Here is an 8,292-nt window from a genome sequence, read left to right as displayed (position 1 = left end):
TAATTTTAGTGTCATTCAGTCCAACTGTGTATTTATTACATGTAAGCTTGCACTTGGTTTGCACACAAGAGGTAGGCAAAGGATTATGATTTTAGTTTTGAATCTCATTTTAATAGTTCCTACGTGAAGAAAGTTGCCACCATTCCTGAAGTCTCTGCTGTTTTGGGTACAGCCCATGGAACTCCTTCTGCTCTTGGGAACAGAGAATTAAATGCTTATGTGGAGAACTTTCAGTTCACCTCTGTCATGAAGCTTAGGGATGCCAGACAGACCATCTAACACAACAGGCATTATTCCTGTCATGAAAAACACTGAGAATGCCAAATGATGACAGAGAGCTGGAAGGTCCTTCAGCAAGCAGTTTTTGAATAGGAAGGAAAGCTTGATCTGCAGTTGTTTTTCCAGATGCAGTCAGATCTTTTGATAATCGCATTACACAGAGGCAGTTCTATAAATTTTCTCGTGACTTCAGTGCAGAGAGTTAAGGAGTTTGGTAACTGAGCACAATGAAATATTTGTGTTGCTAGAGGCACTTGACAAGGAGACACACTGTATTAGAAGTTTAGTGTGTCCAGCTCCTTCAAATTCCTTCTTTAACATTTTCAGAATGCAGAATGCAGAATGCAGAGTACACTGCAACATTTACCTTTGCAGAACCTTCTTCCTCAGAAGCTCACCTCAGACTTCCTCTTTCACCATCTCAGTGTACTAGAAGAAGTCATTCAAAGTTATCAAGAATATTTTTATTCACAAAGTGAAAGGCTCATGCTCTTTACTGCCATAAAAAACCAACTTAAATTGCTGACAGCCTGTGGCTAGCCTATTAATGTAAAAGTGAGAGAGCTTGCATGGGGGAGATAAAAAGGGGCAGATGAAAGAATATAAAGCATGCAGGGAGAGAAAAGAGATTAACAGAAGAGGGGGGGAAAAGTCAAATAAATAAGTGGAATGGGAAAAAATCAGAAAAAGAAGGCAAAATACAGAGATGCCATCAGTAGAAAGGAAGAAACGGTGAAGAAAAACAAGGATATTGGGAAAAGACAGGGATCATACCAGATCTTAAAATAATTCTGAGAAAATAGATAGTGATGTCAAAATCCCAGTAATTGAATTTCTGCCTTGAAAAGCCACTGACAGCTTTGCTTAAATGTTTAGCCACATAAAATCAAACTCCACGTCCCTGACTGCATGTATCTCTCAATGAAGTCAACAAGAATCAATAGCAACAGCAGCATTCAAATCCATGCTGTTTTTGTTGTGGAAAAGGTAAATACAATACTCTTTGCATACCTGCACCATTTCTCCATCTTCTTGTAGCCTCTAACACACTTTCTAACATATGTCTGTCCCAAAGCCACTGTTGTTAGCCCTTCCTGAATTGATGGCATCCAGATGAAGCGAAGCCAGTGAGGGAGAGCTCACTATTGTCTGTTCTTAACAAATAATCATTAAAGGATAGAATGGCAGCACCACAGCATTGTCCAACACTCAGTCTATTTGCCTTGAGTCAGCTGCTCTGTACTTTCTCCCTATTCTTGAATAATTGAATACTACATCCTACATTTCTTTTTTTCTCTGTGCAAGGACTGGTCTTACCTGAAAAATATTGTAAACTCATTCAAATTTCATTACTTCATTGGACCTAATGCAAACTGGAGGTACAGGAAAACCAAATAAATTAGTACCTCTCCACTACTTATTAATAGTGGTGTTTTCTGTTTCCTTTAACTGCAACTCAGGCCTGCCTGGCCTCTCCCCCATCCTTTGCAAACGACACTGAAAAATTTATGAGCAGCCCAAACTTACTCAATCATTTCAATGTCTCAGACTTACAATGTATCACATAAAGTGAATGCTCAAATGCTTGAATCATCACACTGAGGCCACGTTCTTGGACCAGTGGTGCTTCCATACATCCACCTGATGGGTCTGATGAGACACCTGCAAACAGGGGCCAGACAAGGAAGTAATAGTGTCACGTAAGAGTTAGATAAATGCTTCACTAGTGGAACCAGTTCAAGGATTTCTTGGCAGTTTAGACAAATCCTGAATGTCGTCAGCACAGGAGCAAATCAGTGAGTAGGTCTCCTTTCAGACCTGAAATTTAGTTGATCATGGTGGTGGAGGAGCACAGGGGGACATGGTGTCACCAGGAGGGGCAGGGAGCCAATGAGGGCCATGACAATCCAGAAGGGGTGGCAGGAGGTCAGAGGGTTTCAGGAGTTTGTGGGGAAAGTTTGTGTCTGTTTCCTACCTTTCCATTCATCTCACAGGTGCTGACCCAGGTTATTTGATCTCTAGTGGGACTTTGGTCTGTAGCAGGGGCACAGCACCAGACCCAGCCCTGCTCCCTTGGGGAGCCCAGCCCATGCTCTCCACTGGCACTGCCAGGCTGTCCTTGCCCTGTCCCCCAGCAGTGGCACAGCTGCTCGAGGGGAGCCCCACTTCTTCCCAGACCTGTGTTTTCCAGCACATGAGCCCAGGAGCAGCACACCAAGGAGGTGCAGCACACACACAGCAGGGACACTGCAGGCACAGCTCCCAGCAGCTGCCAGCCTCCCTGCCTCCCTGCTGGGACATGGCGAGGAGCTCACTGCCCCCTGCGTCAGCCTGGGTCAGAAACACTAATGCTGAAAAACACATCCCAAAATCTAACAAGCACAGGGCTTCAAGACCATTTTGCCTGTGCAAAAACTAATGATTCTTCATCTGGACATCAGTCCAGATAGCAGAGCCGTGATGATCCATAGGGAGCCATCAGGCTTGTAGGCTTTTCTGTATGTCTCATTTGGGATGGGAAGACAGATAATATATAATCATGTTGATTAGCCAGAGGGAGTGACTGACTGTTTCATGTACTGTGTGCTTTGTACACCTAAACAACAGAACAAGTTCATGTATATTCATTCCTGAGTGGCCTATATAATGAAAAATATCTATATCTAGGCCCTAAAACAGAGCAAGGATTTGTCTCCCTTTTAAAAGTCAAGGTATCTAAACACATAATATAGAAGGAAAGAAAACTTAGTATTTCCCTCAAGAGGTCTTTTAACAAAAGAATGTGTCACAATGATGTACAGCACGTAGAAAACAAATTTGATAAAATAAAAATATAGAATAAATATTATTTTTAAGGACACTGTCCCACAATATTTTTGGTTATTATGCAAAAGCATATATTTGATTTTCACAATAAGACCCTTTCCAGAAATACTCTCTATTAGTCATAAAATGTCATGTTGTAAAGCAGAATCATCCATCAAAATGCAAAATGAGCAGGTTTCTTATTTTGGGACAAATAGGGTTCACCAAAGATACGAGGTCAGGTGAAAAGAAGGAAAATTTTCTGTATTTTTCAGCCACCAGGGTTGTAAGAAAAATCCTTTCTGAATTCTTCCCATTTATGTGCCTGTGATGTACCTGTGCAGCTTGAAGTTCCTTGTACACAGAGAGCAGGATGCATTAATCATGAGGAACAGAGGGCCTGAAGCTGCAGTGTGCCACTCCACTTGAAAAGCCTCTAAAATATGCTAGTGCCAGATCTGCCTGGGCTGAAAATTGTGTACTGCTCACAATGCTGCATCTGAAAAGAGTAAAATTAAATGTATGCCCTCGGAAAACTTGCCGCACATCTACTCCCGATTTCTTTCCATTTCTGCCTACCAAAGGGTTGTAATTTCCATCTCTATCTTAAGCATGCTCCTTCTGTGTCTCTCATCAGAACAACAGAGCTTCCTCCTGCCTTTCTCATGAAAGTTCACCACAATGAAATCAGCGGGGTAAGTAAGGCAAGCAAGATTTTCACACTACCTCACAGGGAATTCATCTGCTGAGGCTTCATTTATTGTAATGTATGGCTTTTGTTCCTGGCCTCCTCCACACAGTTCTGCACCTAGGCACGATGGTAATCTGGCTTTCTCCCCGTGTACACCTGGCAGATGGTGGTGTGTATTAGCAAGCACTAAGCAATGCAGCCTGCTCGTTGTCATACTGGAGCAAGAACAGCCTCGGCCACGTTCCCAAGCATTTACTCTTTGTCTGGAGTTCCTCAGATATTCCAGTGCCAGCCATACATCACAACTTTAAGAGCTAAGGTGACAATTCAAAATATGAAAATCATTGCGGAGTAAATGAAGCAAATGATCGTTTTTGACAAATACACATGAGTGTGGCACTCAGAAATCTGGCTTGAATGTCTCTAAATAATTAAATTTATCTACCTCAGTAACCACATTTGAATTGCAAATTAATTCTCCACCTCAGCCCTGCTGCATGTGTGCATCTCCACTGGTACCTGAGCTCCCACAGGCCTGGTGAGCTGGCTCTGAGTGCAGGAGCTCCTCTGGGCAGAAGCATTTCAGGGCAGAGAACACCCAAGGGCGAGGACACTTGGCTTTGCTATACAATGTTTTGTTGTCAGCCTCCTTGCATTTCCTTTTGGTGCCTTTTGGTGGGTGCTGTGCTGTGCAGCACATCCACAGCCCAGGGGCAGTGCCAAGCATGGAGCTGCTGAGGCAGGGCAAACCTGGCTTAGCTCCATCACATATGTTGTGGTATCTTTTAACTGCATAAACCATCCTCTCTACCACACTCCTGCCCTTTTTATGCAGAATAGACAGGGCAGCACTGCTCACCTGATGTTCCCTGCTGGGGGAATGACAACATAAATTGTTAAGTCCCTGTATTGTTTCCATTTCAGTTCTCCACAATGCCACCCTTGTTCCAAGTTACTCAAATTCCACTGTAAAACAGAATTATCCACCTCCCTACCATTTCTCAGCATATAAGCATTTTCTCAAGAACAATGACTTTGCTCTCTGAAATGTCCTGTGAGATGAGGAAACTTCCTTAAATCCATTTTACAAATAGAGGTTTGAGGCACAGAGATATTAATGTCAACAGGGCTAACTCACTTTGAAAGTTTATAGTTTGACTTTCTTAGGGAACCAGACATTTTAGTGCACTACATTTCTCCACAGCAATGCAGTTTCTTAGTCTCCATTGGAAACTCCAAGCATTCCTCATTTCATTTCAACAAGTCAGACTGAAGGGCTCAGATAAGAAATCCAGAAATTGAAGAACACACAGGCATCACCTGTGAGAAATGTCAGTGAAGCGATGTGATTTAAATCCCAGTGGAATTCCTGCATGTCAGGAAGAAAAGAAAGTTCTCCAGGGCAATATTTAACAGCCCATCCCAGAAGACTTCTTCTCTTTCCATCTTATTCACTGCACAGATTCCCAGCTCCCGCAGCAAATAATGCAGAGGTCCTGGAGGCGACAGTTTCTCCCCCAGCTGTGACAGGGCCCCCGGCCCATGTACCCTACACTCGTTGCCATTCAGGATTCTAAGGTCAGCTTTGCACAGACAAGTTGAAAACTGATATTTTTTTCTAGTTCCATGCCTCCTTCTGGTGCTGTTACAAAACCCTTAGGACAAGGGAAGAAGGGGCTAGGAAGTTCCCAGGTTTCATTCTTGCAGCCCTGAGGCAAGCCTGAGGCAGGAATAATCCTCTGCATAGGTGTCACAAAGCAATGGCAAATGGCCACTCTGGTTCCTTAGCAAAAGGAACTACACTCCACCATGGCAGTAAGGGAATTTTTGCCCCTGCACCCTGAGCTATGCTATTCCTCAGGCCAGGTTCAACCTCCTGACACCTTGTGACTCCCGATGCTTCAGTCCTACCTGAGCCTCATCCCACAGGGCTCTGTCCTGCCTGCCCCTTCCTCATCCCCAGCCTCCCTTACCCATCCCCACGTCCCCCTCCACCACAGACACACACACACACATGAGCATTCTGCACAGAGAATGAAATCAGTCAGCAGAAACTTCAGTCTTGCAGGGGTATTTTCCCAGAGTAAGGGACAGATCCTGACACCAGCCCTGCTCCTTACCCAGCTTTCTAGCCCTACCCTAGAGCTCTATCTGAGCAAGGCTGTCCCCTCTTTCTTGCAAACAGGCAAATTGTTTCAGAGAACAGAAATTGTGCATGTTTTGGTAAAGAAAGTTTTAAATATAGACTCTTAAATTTTAGCAAAGTTATGAAACATAGAAAAACAATTATAAACATTTTTATATCCTAGAGGGAGGCTTGATTATTTGGCTGCATTATTTTAGAAAAGCTTTTACAAACAGAAGGAATATGCATGTGATCTCTGGATAATCAGACAACCTCAGCTGAAAAAACAGTAACTAAATGACCAGAGTATTCTGTTTAATTCTCTCTGTCAGGTGGCCAGTTCTCTACTATTCAGAGATGAAGAGGTGAATTCTCTCTATAGCATCGTTTCTCTGTATCTGAAAGCAAAACCCAAAGCTTTTTAGCAGCACTTCCAATTTATCCCTTCCACTAATAGGCATCATCCTCTTAAAAATCTTTTCATCTCTCTGCAGTACTAAATTACACAGTCCTAATCCCAACTGAATCAGATGATTGTGCTGGTCTGTACTGTAGAGGCACTTGGAGGCAGCTTCACTCAACATAAGCAGCATCTGCTCTGCAAACATCATACCTGCTATCCACACCTAAAAGTGGTTTTGGCTGACTGACAAGCATTACTCTTGTAACGTTAGCCCAGCTGCATAGTATTCATTTATATAATCTGTTTTATAGATATGTGTTTATTATTATTAATAAATATTATATTAGAATAATAGAATAATAGAATACGGTGATAAATTACATAATGGTTGGTTGGTTTGTTGGTTTCTTTGGTTGTTTGTTTGTTTTGATAATGAATTTATAATCTGTTAGCCCAACTACATCTTTAGGTGTAGACAGAAGTTTGGGACGGCTATAGGGTCTCTGGAGTCATCTGCTATATCTACTGGCTACAGAGACCATGGATAGCCTTGGCAGGGGGAGGAGGTTCATGTGAGTGTGCTGTGTGTATTTTTAGGGGTTTTCTCAAACCTGTCAAACAAAAAAAGGATGTTATACTGATTCCAAGTGACTCCATCACTTCATCAGCTGTATACAAGATGATGGGTGGTCATAGTGCCTGCTCACAGTTCAGTGTCTTACACCAGCTGGGTTGCAGCATCACCTTCCAAACACAGACAGGCCTGGCTTTCCATGACACATCTATCCTGCCATTCAGGCCTAAGCCTGAGGTCTGGGATGAGAAGCCAGCCTGGCAAGGCTCCCAACCTGCCTCACTGCTGTGACAAACTCATCAGTAACCACCTGGCTTAAGACCACGGTGCCCTGGCTGGACCCCTCGCACCTGTAGCTTCAGGTTGCTTCCAGGAGGACAAGGGGAACTTTGGAACATGGTTCAAGCTGGCCAGATGTTCATCTGCAAAGTAATGTGCAAGTTTAAGGAGCTGCTGTCTCAGCAGGGAGCTCCCTCTCACTCAGCTGGGTGCCACAACCTCTGCTGGAAGAGCTCAGCCTTGTTAAACAGCTCCGAGCCCTTTCCAGTGTCAGTGCCAGTGCCCTGGGCTGGTTCACACCCGCAGTCAGTGCCCCAGCAACACAGGCACAGATTTAAAGGACCAATTCCAAACTCTCTGTGTGCCACCAGCAAAACTGATCCAACAGGAGCTTAAAGGCATCGTCATCCAGCCAAGAACCACAGGCTTGGACTGAAAATCTTGGGAAAGAAAATGTGGGGTCTGGAGCCTATTCCTGGATTCAGGAGGAAATTGCTGGTGCTCTCCTGAGATTCATGACTGCCTGTTTGGCTCAGGGAAACAATCCCTGCACTTGCAGAAGTCACTGGGGGTGGGAACTAGATGATCTTTAAAGTCCCTTCCAGCCCAAGCCTTTCTATGGTTCTATGAAATCTATGAAATATCCTTCATTATATTTTAAATAGAAAGGATACTTCTTCTTGTGCACTTTGTTTTCTGAGCCTTTGGAGTACCCTTATCCAGGCTGGTCTCTTTGACAATGAAAGCCTCCTCAAAATGCAATATAGTAATGTGACTTCAGACAGGGAAGCTTCAAGGAAAACTCCAAAAGCTGCAGTAGGGCTCTCAGAGCCAGCAGCACCAGGAAGAGATCTCAGCACACTGCTTACCCAGGGACACCCTCCTCCCTGGCTGCCAGACCCTTCATTTTTCTTCCATTTCTGCTCCACCATCTCTCATCAAAGTGACAGGTGTGAGACCATGGATTTCAATTAATGTCTCTTAACTGCTTGGATGGAATTTGACAGAATATGAAATGATATTATTAAATGCACAAAAATAATTAAAGATAGGATGAAGTGCACATATATAGATATGTAACAACCATATATGCATGTATGTATGCATAATGGTTTTTTTCTCAAGAAGCCAGTGGA

This window comes from Cyanistes caeruleus, chromosome 3 (genome assembly GCF_971803275.1).
Source record: "Cyanistes caeruleus chromosome 3, bCyaCae1.hap1.1, whole genome shotgun sequence".
Classification (NCBI taxonomy): Eukaryota; Metazoa; Chordata; class Aves; order Passeriformes; family Paridae; genus Cyanistes; species Cyanistes caeruleus.
Note: the sequence above shows the minus strand (reverse complement) of the source record.